Raw genomic sequence first — 14,542 nt, 5'->3', positions numbered from 1 at the left:
TACCTTTAAAATACTTTTTAGTTACTTGCATTGACTGCCCCACCACTGTGCACAGTGATGATTATATAGCCTAAATAGAAAAAAAAATGTGGATTCCAGGCTGCACTTTCTTCGCCCACTCAAAAGGAAACTCTGTTACAGTAGTTTGAAGTTAAAAAGTATCAGGGAAACCAAAGCTGCTGGACAAACTTATGGACATACCAATGTATGGAAATAAAGTAACATGGACAAAGGCACTCAGGCTGCCTTGACATCCACACAAGACTGTATCCACTGCGTGGCTTTCTCACGCAAACTACTCTGACAGGCTAACCTGTTGGGTGGCGACCCTTCTGTTTTTTGAGGCTGCTGCGGCGCAAGGAGAAATTGAGATGCCTGATGATTTGGCTGCAACCCCAGGCCCAGGCTGGGCAGGAGCAGACCCTCAGCCCATCGGAGAATGTGAGCTTTTCCCCCATGCTGGAGTCACCTGGGGAGGAGAAGATAACGAGGATGGAGATGAGGAGTCGGCTGACTCAGAGCTCCTGGTGTATGACTACGAGGAGGAAGTCTCTCTTGGATCTCGACATGCAGGTCATGTGCAAGCGCACAGCTTCTAGGCTCAACATCCCATGGCCCGCTGTACAAATCGAGGTTGTAAAATCTCGTAAGATTTTGCCTGTTTTCCCGGAGCTACTCAATGAGATAGCAGTGACGTGGAAAGCAAAACCTTACAGCGAGAAACACCGCATCGCAGGGAGCTCCCTGCTGTTGGATTGAGGGGATGGAGTTTATCGGCCTCCACCAGATGCCACAAGTGGAGCTGTAGCGAGCCATCTTCACCCAAAGACGTCTCTCCCCTCCAAGGCAGACCGCTTCCATTCTAGCCTTACGGATAAGTGTTACAAGGCAGCGGCTCTGACTGTAAGAGCCCACAACTATGTTTAGGGATTAAAATAAGTTGCCATGGTTCACTCTCTTCTCTTATTTGTTATGTGATCAGGACAATTCTGGAGAAGGTGGCCCTGCAGGAGAAAGTGACCCCCTTGTAGGCCGGAAAGAAATGAGATAGCTTAAAAAAATATACAAAGTATGTATGTGTGTTATCACGAAGATTATTCTTAAGAACACAAGTTAATAAATGTGCAATTACTAAGAGTTTTTGTGTTGTTTTTATTTGCCTACTGTATTTTTTTTTATTTCCTCTGCCTTTAGGATTGCAAGTATCCAGGGTCAGGAGAGGGAGTGATTGGGATTGCAACTTGGCCCTGGTTTGCCCCCATGGATGAGGTGATAGGACAGAGGCTATCTATTAGGCCTCCTGTCCTAATTCCCTCTCTCCTATATGCTATATTACTACTACTATATTACTTGTAACTCTGTAGCAGACAAAAGTTTGATAAAGTGCCATGTAAAAAAAAGAAAACAAAAGATTAATTCCATAAGTTTCAAAGAGATTTACTTTATATATTTTTTATAATACAATATATGTGCACGAATGACTGGTAATAATTGAAACTAGCTAAGTAATTCCTAAATGTGTGTAGATGAAGGGAAATAATTTTACCTGGGTATGATCGTGTCTGATGAGCCTAAGGTACAAGACGTGCCAGCGACAATGATAAAGTTTTTCTAGCTTCTCGAAAATTAAAAACGTACAAAAAAACAGGGGAACATTTCTGTGTCCATTTTAAAGTTTTCGTGCTGTGGCGCCAGCGACCAGAAAAACGCAGAAGGGCGGACTTGAACGACGGCTAGAAGGCTGTTCAATTTCACAGCCACTCCTACCTGGCCGTGATGGACTGAGTAGTCTTCCTCATCCAGAGAACTCCCCTAAAGAGCTGGCAGCAGGGTGGTGATGACATCTGAGCAGCTACAAAGGTGGACAACCAAAGATCCCATACTCTCCCGAGTGCATGAGAATGTTCTGAGAGAATGGCCCATAACACAGCATCCTAATTTTAAGCCCTACAGACAGAGACAACAGTAGCTGAGTGTGTAGGATGGGTGTGTGGTGTGGGGGGCTAGGGTGGTGATACCACAATGAGGTCGATGCCCCCTGTTGGAACAGCTACATCATCCACACCTGGGAATGAGCCACATGAATGGCTTGGTCAGAAGCTACATATGGTCGCCACAGATGGAGACTGACTTGAAGACAAGGTGAAATCCTGCGGTACGTCAAGAACATAGACACAGCCCTCAAGAGGCACCACTACACCCCTGGGAGTGGCCGGAGAAGCCATGGAGGAGAATAAATATAAATTATGCTGGCTCTTTTTTTGGGTAAGATGTTCTTAATAATAGTGGATGCCCACTCCAAATGGTTAGATGTGTATTCAGTGGCATCAGCTGTATTAGCTGCAACCATTGACTGCTTGAAAAACTGTTTCAGTACACACGACATGGCCTTCCTGAAATAATGGTCTCAGACAATGCCCAGTGTTTCGTAAGTGCACAAACTAAAGAGTTCATGGCAAAGAACGGCATCACACATGTCAACTCTGCTCCATATCACCCAGCATTCAATGGGTTAGCAGAAAGGGCGGCACAAACTTTCAAAGAACTTATGAAAAAGAGTACTGGAGACACAGTGGCAATCAAGTTAAACAGGGCTCTGTATAGTTACTGAATCACACCAACGTCCAAAACAGGGAAGTCTCCCGCTGAGTTGATGATGGGCAGGAAGTTGAGGTGTACACTTGATCTCAAACACCTCGACTTGAAACAGAAAGTGACAACAAAACAGGATAGCCAAAGACTGTGTCATCATAGACATGCCAAGGAGTGCATGTTTGTTATTGGAGACACAGTATATACCAGAAACTATGGCGGGGGACCCAAATGGATACCAGGACAGGAAATGATGGAGCCTGTTTCCTACGTGGTAATGTTAAACTGTTATAGACTATTAGACTATAGGAATAACCTAAGACTGTTGGATTGGTTAATTATTTAGCGAGTGAAATTTAAGTAAAGGCTGGGAAGGAGGTTGTGTTACATTTTAATAAAGGTTAAGTTTTTCTTAATGGGTATTTTGTGTAGTAATTAAAGCTACAGGGTAGTTTCAGTTTAAGGTGGGAGGAATGTTATAATGTAGCAGGGATTTGTCCTCCACGGGGCAACAGTTGTTGGAGAGCAGTGCCAGTTTATTTGTTGCGCATGCCCCAGTTTGATAAATAAAGAAGTGACTGTGAGGTCAACATGGTCTCTGTGGTTCCTTAGTTTCAGGATATCACAGAATCCTTGGACTAGGAAGCAGTCTCCCCAGGCCAGACCTCAAGTGGCCCCTCCTCCTCATGCTGTTGCGACCAGTAGGAAGAAGAAGTGGCCTGCCTGACAGCCTCTCCTCTAGGGGAGAGCTAGCCCAGCTTTCCCCCCTTCACAGGCTGCTTTGCCTCCACACAGCTCTGTTTCAGAGCAAGTTCAAGACATGTTCGACACAGAGTGCATAACTCAGGCCAGCGTTCCTGTCACTGGACCCGCAAGAGGGAAACAGAGCCAAAGTTTGCAGTGTTGTTTCACAAGCGTTTCTCTCATGCATTCTGTATTAAAAAGTTCCCGACACGCATATCCAGGCAGTTTGCCAAGGGCGCTGTCAAGTGATGTAAACACATGAAAAAAATCAAACATGCTGAAAAACAGAGCAATGCTGTCTGCAATAACACAGCATATGGAAACTCGGGTTTCCACGGTTATGATAATGCAGACGAGCCCATCACCTCTGTCACAGGTAAGGGAGGTGATGGGAAACTGGGATGGCGTATATTTCGCGCGGCAACCACAAGGGGATGCCAACACGCTATCATCGGTGAAGTGGCCAGTGAGCCTTCTGTCTCTCCGAATAAAGAGCTGGGCTACCTGTACTTAGTCAGCATGGGTGTTGAGGACATTGGATTCCGTGTCCTGAACCAGCATTTAAGGAAATACATGTCACACGCTCTCCACAAGTAGAAGAAACCAGGTTTCCTGTCTCAGGGGCAGTTTCAGCCAAGAAGGTGATCTCCACAGATGCCTCTCTTTTGTGCTGGGGGGCCGCCCACAAAAGCAAAGCAGTAAACAGGGGATGGGGCCCTCACATGTGCTCTACCCACATAAACTGTCTGAAACTCATGGCAGTTCACCGGTCGCTAAAACAGTTTCTCCCTTGGCTGAGGGGGCCATCATGTTTTAGTGAGGACAATTCCATGGTTGTGGCCTACATCATCAGACAGGGGGTTCTGGGGTCCCCCAAGTTACATACACTGGCACACAGACTGATAGTGTGGAGCAGTGTTCACCAGCTGTCAGTGAGAGCAACTCACATGCTGGGAATCTTCTCTCCAGGGGCAACCCACTGTACAGAGACTGGAAGCTTTACCCAGAGGTGGTGAAGAAGATCTGGCTGCGATTCAGTCAGGCGACCGTGGACATTTATGCATCTGGGGAGACTGCTCACTGTCCCCTGTTTTACTCCCTGCACAATCCGGAAGCTCCACTGGGGGTGGATGCTCTAGCTCACGAGTGGCCAATAACCCTACTCTATACTTTTCCCCCCAGTGGCCCTCATTTCTCCAACTCTGGCCAGAGTGAGAGAAAGAGGTCACTCTATGATCCTGATAGCCCCACACTGGCCAGGGAAGCACTTAGCCACTTTGGCCGTTACCACTACGCAGAGACCTCCTGTCTCAGGCACGGGGGGAAATATTCCACCCCCACCCAGAGAGACTAGCTCTATAGGCTTGGCCCATGAGTGGTTTAACCTGAACACAGTGGGGCTCCCTCATAGTGTTTTTTTTTTTTTTTGCCTGTCCCATTTGGTTCTTTAGCCATCAGAATTGTTGTCCGAAGACCAACAAGGATACCCAATGGCTTTATTTTGCCAAATGGATCATCGTGGCATTGCCGTATTGGTCCATTTGATCGACCTTTGTTTTTATTATTTATTTTATTTTATTTTCAGTTGTTACAGACGGGACAGACATGAGTGAGGGATAGGAAAGGGAGAAAGAAAAAGGAAGGAAAAGAAAAACAGAACGGGAGAGGGACAGTGAGAAAGGGGGGGGGGGAATCTTCTGGATCACCTGTTGAGAGAAAAAGAATAGAAAACAAGCAAAAAAACCAAAGCAACATACTAAACACAACACCATCGCATTAATCTAGCTAAGTGTAAACAGCAGTAAATACTAAATATTCAATGTTGTTGTGCAGCACGCAGGACAGACAGCGCACAATGTGCTTTGAAGTAGCAGCCAAGAAAGGTATAATTTAAGTTTATGAACAGTGAACACCCGTGTGCACACCTGTGTGGATCAGCGCGCTTGTATTCAAATGGTTTCCACATGTAATGGTCTGCAAGAGGATGTAGAGAGCCATAGCCCCGTCCCCCAGGGCATGAAGCAGGCATGGAGGAGATCCAGGCCCCAGACATCCAGAGGCCCCAGAGTGAGAGCCCAAGGAGGACCACCGGAGGGGCATCCGTGCCACCCTCATGGGAAGGGCTGAGGATCCCCAGACGAGGCGTCACCCAGTAGCCACCGAGCAGAAGCTAGAGGGGGCTGCACCGGCGTGCCCGCCGGCTCTGCCGGCAGCCAGCTGTGCCAGAGTGAACCGAGCCGCAGGCCCAGAGGCTGGAGGCCCGAGGGCCCCCCGCACCCCAGAGGAGGCCTGACCGAGCAACAGGCGCCAGGCCCCGCCAGGTAGCCACCGGGAGTGAGCTGGTACATACCTGAGCGCCCAGCCCCGGACACCAAGAACCACCAATGCACCGACCCCTGGGGGCATCAGTCACCAGCAGGGAGTGTGGTGAGGGGAGATAGGCCTTGGAGGGCCTGGGAGTTCCCAGAGAGGTGGAGTCTAAGACCCGACCTGACATATAGACACAGACAAACAGGCACACACAGACACAAACATGCATTCCCACCCTCATGCACACATACAGTGGGGCAAAAAAGTATTTAGTCAGCCACCGATTGTGCAAGTTCCCCCACCTAAAATGATGACAGAGGTCAGTAATTTGCACCAGAGGTACACTTCAACTGTGAGAGACAGAATGTGAAAAAAAAATCCATGAATCCACATGGTAGGATTTGTAAAGAATTTATTCGTAAATCAGGGTGGAAAATAAGTATTTGGTCAATAACAAAAATACAACTCAATACTTTGTAACATAACCTTTGTTGGCAATAACAGAGGTCAAACGTTTACTATAGGTCTTTACCAGGTTTGCACACACAGTAGCTTGTATTTTGGCCCATTCCTCCATGCAGATCTTCTCGAGAGCAGTGATGTTTTGGGGCTGTCGCCGAGCAACACGGACTTTCAACTCCCGCCACAGATTTTCTATGGGGTTGAGGTCTGGAGACTGGCTAGGCCACTCCAGGACTTTCAAATGCTTCTTACGGAGCCACTCCTTTGTTGCCCGGGCGGTGTGTTTTGGATCATTGTCATGTTGGAAGACCCAGCCTCGTTTCATCTTCAAAGTTCTCACTGATGGAAGGAGGTTTTGGCTCAAAATCTCACGATACATGGCCCCATTCATTCTGTCCTTAACACGGATCAGTCGTCCTGTCCCCTTGGCAGAAAAACAGCCCCATAGCATGATGTTTCCACCCCCATGCTTCACAGTAGGTATGGTGTTCTTGGGATGCAACTCAGTATTCTTCTTCCTCCAAACACGACGAGTTGAGTTTATACCAAAAAGTTCTACTTTGGTTTCATCTGACCACATGACATTCTCCCAATCCTCTGCTGTATCATCCATGTGCTCTCTGGCAAACTTCAGACGGGCCTGGACATGCACTGGCTTCAGCAGCGGAACACGTCTGGCACTGCGGGATTTGATTCCCTGCCGTTGTAGTGTGTTACTGATGGTGACCTTTGTTACTTTGGTCCCAGCTCTCTGCAGGTCATTCACCAGGTCCCCCCGTGTGGTTCTGGGATCTTTGCTCACCGTTCTCATGATCATTTTGACCCCACGGGATGAGATCTTGCGTGGAGCCCCAGATCGAGGGAGATTATCAGTGGTCTTGTATGTCTTCCATTTTCTGATGATTGCTCCCACAGTTGATTTTTTCACACCAAGCTGCTTGCCTATTGTAGATTCACTCTTCCCAGTCTGGTGCAGGTCTACAATACTTTTCCTGGTGTCCTTCGAAAGCTCTTTGGTCTTGGCCATGGCGGAGTTTGGAGTCTGACTGTTTGAGGCTGTGGACAGGTGTCTTTTATACAGATGATGAGTTCAAACAGGTGCCATTCATACAGGTAACGAGTGGGGGACAGAAAAGCTTCTTACAGAAGACGTTACAGGTCTGTGAGAGCCAGAAATTTTCCTTGTTTGAGGTGACCAAATACTTATTTTCCACCCTAATTTACAAATAAATTCTTTACAAATCCTACCATGTGGATTCATGGATTTTTTTTTCACATTCTGTCTCTCACAGTTGAAGTGTACCTCTGGTGCAAATTACTGACCTCTGTCATCATTTTAAGTGGGGGAACTTGCACAATCGGTGGTTGACTAAATACTTTTTGCCCCACTGTATACAAACACTCAGCACTCACCCAACGTAAGGACTGACATAAATGGACATGTACACACAATCAGACTCCCCAAACATACTCTATACCCCGGGTCCAGGTCTCCCCTGCACCCTGGTGACGCACCCGCACCCCAAGGCCCTACCTGTGTGGGTGAGTGTGGTGGAGCGAGAAGAGGGAGGTAGCCGGGGATGGGGAGGAAAAAGAGGGAGGGGAGGATGCCCCTCCCTCGGGCCAGCTCCCCCGCTGACCCCAGTAGGCACCCCCGTCCTCTGGTACCCACCAAGGCAAGGGAGCCCAGGTCCATCCAGACCGGGGCCTACGGTAGCACTGCCAAGCCCCACAGGACCCGGGGCAGCCCACCCTACCCCACCGCAGAGGAAACTGTACCCACCCCAACATTCAATCATCTCCCAGACTACACAAGACAACAGACACCCAGGTTAAGTTTATTCTCCACCTCTCCTATGTCTCTCCCCCACCTGCAGAGTGGACTCCTGCAAGGATGTAACAACCTCCCCGCCAGTTGAAGAGCCCCCCAGTTAGGCCGATGCACAAGAGGCCCCCTGCGCCAGGGCTGAGCCCCCGTGCACCCACCCGCTCACAGCCTCGGTGACACTCCTCATAGTGTTAAAGTAAAGCACTATACAAATACAGGCCATTTACCGTTTTACCATTTATCGTAACTATTCAGTGTTCTACAGCATCGTCTACTAGGACGCTATATGAACAATAGTGGCGTGTGTTTGAAAGCTGGTGCTTAGAATAACAGTCCATCCCTTTTCAGTGCTCTGTGGCAGTGATTCTGTCATTTCTTCAGGCCCTGATTGATAAGGGCAAGGTGTATTTGGCAGCAATTTCAGCCTGCCATAGTGGTTTTGAGGGAGTTGTCTCCTTAACAGTTGTCTCTGGCAATCCAAGAGTCAGTATTTCTCCCATAGACTCAAGGTTATGTGTTCTCTGAGTAGCATGAGTGAGTATCTCACCAGACCACCCTCCTTGCTATGGAAGCGATGAAAAGATGTGCTTGTTTTGAATTATATCTGACGCTCAAATGCAATTATGCCAGCACTTACAGGCTGGCTAAGTGACGCCCATGTCAGGAGGGGCTAGTGCAGGGGTCACCAACCTTTAAGACCCAAAGAGCCATAGACCCGGTTTCCACGCAAAAGAAAACACTGGGAGCCGCAAATACTTCTTGACTAAAATGAAGATAACACCGTATATACAGTGGGGCAAAAAAGTATTTAGTCAACCACCGATTGTGCAAGTTCCCCCACTTAAAATGATGACAGAGGTCAGTAATTTGCACCAGAGGTACACTTCAACTGTGAGAGACAGAATGTGAAAAAAAAATCCATGAATCCACATGGTAGGATTTGTAAAGAATTTATTTGTAAATTAGGGTGGAAAATAAGTATTTGGTCACCTCAAACAAGGAAAATCTCTGGCTCTCACAGACCTGTAACGTCTTCTGTAAGAAGCTTTTCTGTCCCCCACTCGTTACCTGTATGAATGGCACCTGTTTGAACTCATCATCTGTATAAAAGACACCTGTCCACAGCCTCAAACATTCAGACTCCAAACTCCGCCATGGCCAAGACCAAAGAGCTTTCGAAGGACACCAGGAAAAGTATTGTAGACCTGCACCAGACTGGGAAGAGTGAATCTACAATAGGCAAGCAGCTTGGTGTGAAAAAATCAACTGTGGGAGCAATCATCAGAAAATGGAAGACATACAAGACCACTGATAATCTCCCTCGATCTGGGGCTCCACGCAAGATCTCATCCCGTGGGGTCAAAATGATCATGAGAACGGTGAGCAAAGATCCCAGAACCACACGGGGGGACCTGGTGAATGACCTGCAGAGAGCTGGGACCAAAGTAACAAAGGTCACCATCAGTAACACACTACAACGGCAGGGAATCAAATCCCGCAGTGCCAGACGTGTTCCGCTGCTGAAGCCAGTGCATGTCCAGGCCCGTCTGAAGTTTGCCAGAGAGCACATGGATGATACAGCAGAGGATTGGGAGAATGTCATGTGGTCAGATGAAACCAAAGTAGAACTTTTTGGTATAAACTCAACTCGTCGTGTTTGGAGGAAGAAGAATACTGAGTTGCATCCCAAGAACACCATACCTACTGTGAAGCATGGGGGTGGAAACATCATGCTATGGGGCTGTTTTTCTGCCAAGGGGACAGGACGACTGATCCGTGTTAAGGACAGAATGAATGGGGCCATGTATCGTGAGATTTTGAGCCAAAACCTCCTTCCATCAGTGAGAACTTTGAAGATGAAACGAGGCTGGGTCTTCCAACATGACAATGATCCAAAACACACCGCCCGGGCAACAAAGGAGTGGCTCCGTAAGAAGCATTTGAAAGTCCTGGAGTGGCCTAGCCAGTCTCCAGACCTCAACCCCATAGAAAATCTGTGGCGGGAGTTGAAAGTCCGTGTTGCTCGGCGACAGCCCCAAAACATCACTGCTCTCGAGAAGATCTGCATGGAGGAATGGGCCAAAATACCAGCTACTGTGTGTGCAAACCTGGTAAAGACCTATAGTAAACGTTTGACCTCTGTTATTGCCAACAAAGGTTATGTTACAAAGTATTGAGTTGTATTTTTGTTATTGACCAAATACTTATTTTCCACCCTGATTTACGAATAAATTCTTTACAAATCCTACCATGTGAATTCATGGATTTTTTTTTCACATTCTGTCTCTCACAGTTGAAGTGTACCTCTGGTGCAAATTACTGACCTCTGTCATCATTTTAGGTGGGGGAACTTGCACAATCGGTGGCTGACTAAATACTTTTTTGCCCCACTGTATTGGTTTTTTTTTTTACCTTTATGCTTTGTGTGAACAACTAAGGTGTGTTGCTTATGAAATCCATGAAGTGCTAAAGAGAAAATTACATTTTATTTATGTAATTAACACATTTTGAAACATATAACAAAAGGAAAGACACCCAGCTGAACTAAAATGATCCATGTAGCAAACAAAAACTGTTGTGAGACGCCACCCTTATATTGCCTTTGGGCTTTTGGAGCCTTGACCTGACTTTTAAAAAATAACTTGTAAAAAAAAGCACTATCCTGCTAAAAAATGAAAAATACTGCCTAAATATGTATTTTACCAGGTTAATGTGTGTGGCCGGGTGCGGTCTGCAGCACGGCTGCAGGGGAGGTGGACGCACCTGAGCGGCACACGCAATCACGCCTCGCCGCCTTAACGTCTGTGCTATCTATGCTGTTGTTGGTATATGTCGGGCTGTGAGCTGAAAAGAGATGCTGAAAAGCACATTCATAGAAACACCATCGGGTCTGCCTTGATATGTTTACAATGGGACTTCTGCTCCTGAACCTCTGCGCACAGCGTCTGCAAATCGGGGCTGTACTTTACTGTCACAATAATCTTCCAATTTAGAACTAAATAACTAACATAAATAAAATACACTTCAGCTAAATACTTCGAATTCATTTTCCCAAACCACGCAGAGCCGCACTATAAGGACTACAGAGTCGCATGCGGCTCCGGAGCCGCATGTTGCCGACCCCTCGGCTAGTGCCTACAAGACTGGCCAACATGATTGACGACAGGCAGGGCTGTGAGTACTCAGACTGTATTTGTTGAATGCAATATGGATAAAGTCTTGCAGAAGCTCACAGCTCTGATAGATGTGGTGACCAGTGACGGACATTAGACCAACTGCGAAATTGGAAAGCAGTTGTTCGCATTAACCCAAACAACCATCTCCTTTACTAATGCGGCTCTGGAACAACAAATTCTTCTCCCTGATAATGAGACTGTGTTTTGACTCTCTGCCCCCATCCTTCAAGACCACCTGCATCAGCTGGAGGACTTACTTTCGATAGTGAAAGGACACTATCTCAGTTGAATACAGGATACACATACACATGCACATGCACACACGTACACAGACACGCACAGACACCGGAGAGCATGCTGCAGGACTGGATGATGCCTTCTACACTAGCTTACTCTCACCCCATCCACCCCTGTTGCTTGTCATGTGTTTCAATGGTGTTAAGCTGTGAAGATTCATCTGATGTGTGTGCTGAGGAGTTTTTGTTTTCTGTCCTCATAATGATCCCCTACTAGGAGCTCAGTCTGAGTAGAGTTCTCTTTTTTTTCCTCCACACCCCTGTTGTGTTGCACATTTCACTGTTGTTGTTTTTTTTCAAAGCTACCTGTTCTGACCTGTCTCCTCAATGTGGCACAAATAAAAGGGAGGTTAACATCTAACAGTGTTTGTTTATTGTTAAATAATGCAGAATTTTTATATTTGCCAGTTTACAAGAAACTGTTCGTGGGTGAATAGCAGTTGCACAATGTGTTTCGTAAAATTTAAAACAATATTTCATGAATGAGAATGTATAGGATCAGCAGTTTAAAAAATGTTTTTTCAACAGTCTTAAAACAGAAATCAGATATAATAGAAATTCAGTTATAAAATAACTAGAAATGCCAAAAAGTTGAGATTCTTCAGTGCATGTCTTTCTACTGATTTATTTTTAAAACATTTTGCGTATTCAAGCATTTACTTCAATGTTTTAATTTCAATCAATAAAGAGGTGTCAAATGTGTTCTTTAGATGGGAACCAAACACCTGTTTTTTGCATAAATATCACAGTCAAAATATTAAAAAAGAAAAACAATATTACTTTTATAAAGCTATTTATACTGGAATATACAACTACAGCCCCACTTAGATTCCAACAACAAAACTAAAAGGACGACTCAGGAGACCAAAACAGTTAAAAGGCTTATTGTAGAAGGAAATATGATAGAGGGAGCTACATCCCAAGGAAAGAGCCTATACGTTTTTCTCATACCCCCATAAAGTACACTCCAGGTTGGATTATTTTTTTTATGTTTAACACTGATAGACATAGAATTCTTAGATGTAACCTAGGAGTAAAAGATGTATCAGACCATGCAGGTGTTTACTTGTCTATACATTTGGAGACTGAAATAAAGCAGACTAGCTGGAAGCTGAATACGAGTTTGTTAAATGATACCAATTGTATACAATTTGTAAGAAATGAGTATAAAAACTACTGTGAACAAAATGATAATCAAGAGGTGTCCCCAAGTGTTACATGGGATGCATCCAAAGCGGTAATGAGAGGAAAATTGATCATGTGGTCCTCGTACAAAAAGAAAGAGAAACAAAGGCAAATTAATGAGTTACTACTTACATTAAAGAATTTAGAGACTAAACACGCCACTGTTGAAGACTCTCAAACATTGGAAGAGATAAATTTAACAAAACGTAAATTAAATGATATATATGACAGACAAGAAGAACTAAAAGCCAGATTTGTTAAGCAAAAGTATTATGATTACGGCCCTAGGGCAAAGAAACTATTAGCCTGGAGAATTAAAAAACAACAAGAAGAAAGAGGAATTTACAGTATAAAAGATGATGAGACACAAAAAATGTGTTACACTGCTAAAGAAATACAAAACTCATTTGAAAACTATTATAAAAACTTATATTCAGAGACACAAAAGGCTGACCCTCTAAACATTCAGAAATTTTTGCACTCTCTGGATTTACCTAATATTGGATGGGAACAAAACAAAAGACTAATGCAACAAATTACTAAACAAGAACTGGATAAAGCCATTGCGAAAACAAAAACAAATAAGATGCCGGGTATGGACGGATTTACATCAGAATATTATAAAACCTTTAGAGAGTTATTATCACCACTATTATTAAGATGTTTTAACTATGTGTTGGAGGGAGGGGAGTCACCAGCATCCTGGAGACAGGCAATCATTTCAGTAATTCCAAAGGTGGGCAAGGACAAAAGGGAATGCAGTTCATATCGACCAATTTCAATTCTGAATATGGATTATAGATTATTCACCTCAATAATAGCAGAAAGGCTTAAAAATACTATACCAGAAATTATTGACGAAGATCAGACAGGATTTCTCAAAAACAGACAGATACAAGACAGTATAAGACGTGCCTTACATTTAATGGATTATATGAATAAATCCCAAACGGAATCAATTGCATTAAGCCTTGATGCAGAAAAGGCGTTTGACTCCGTCCAGTGGGATTATTTATTTTTGGTTATGGAGCGGTTTGGTTTCGGAGACCCTTTTATTCAACTGATTAAAAATTTATATTTACCTTCAGCAAGAATAAAAATAAATGGGAGCTTAACTGGAGTAGTGGACTTCAGAATCAGAATCAGAATCAGAAACTTTATTGTCATTGTCATGAGAACAACGAAATTAAGAATGGTCCCCGATCATTGCATCATCCCTAGCAATATCAAAATATAAATAAAACAATAAAATTCAATAAATAAAATAGATAGAATACTTAAAATACTAATAAGATATAACAGTAAAACATTCACATACATTCCCACACACATGCTTCAGACCGTGCATAGATTAACACAAGAGTGGCGTGATGGACATTTTTTTGTAGTATTCAGATGTGTTATTGCAGTTGGATAACAGCTGTGTTTGAGTCTATTAGTCCTTGCTCTGATTGCCCTGTACCGTCTGCCTGAGGGCAACAGTTCGAACAGGGAGTGGCCAGGATGTGAGGTGTCTTTTATGATGTTTTGGGCCTTTTTAAAACAGTGGGCGTTGTGTAGAACTTCCAGTGTGGGGAGAGGGCAGCCAGTGATCTTTTGGGCGGTGTTAATGATCCCTTGGAGTGCTTTCCTCTGAGCCCCTGTGCAGCTAGTGTACCAGATGCATATGCAGTAGTAAGTTAGAACACTCTCAATGGTGGCTCTGTAGAAGGACACCAGCAGTCTCTGTGTGATGTTATTCCTCCTGAGAATTCTCAGGAAGTACAGTCTCTGTTGGGCCTTTTTCAGCAGCTCGGAGGTGTTCACACTCCAGGAAAGGTTCTCCTCTATATTGACTCCCAGGAAGCGGAAGCTTGCCACCCTTTCTACACAGTCCCCATTTATGAATAGTGGTTGGATCTCTGCCTTTTTCCTTCTGAAGTCTATTATGAGTTCTTTGGTTTTTGAAG

The sequence above is a fragment of the Maylandia zebra genome, linkage group LG22, assembly GCF_041146795.1.
Source record: "Maylandia zebra isolate NMK-2024a linkage group LG22, Mzebra_GT3a, whole genome shotgun sequence".
In the NCBI taxonomy this organism is placed as follows: Eukaryota; Metazoa; Chordata; class Actinopteri; order Cichliformes; family Cichlidae; genus Maylandia; species Maylandia zebra.
Note: the sequence above shows the minus strand (reverse complement) of the source record.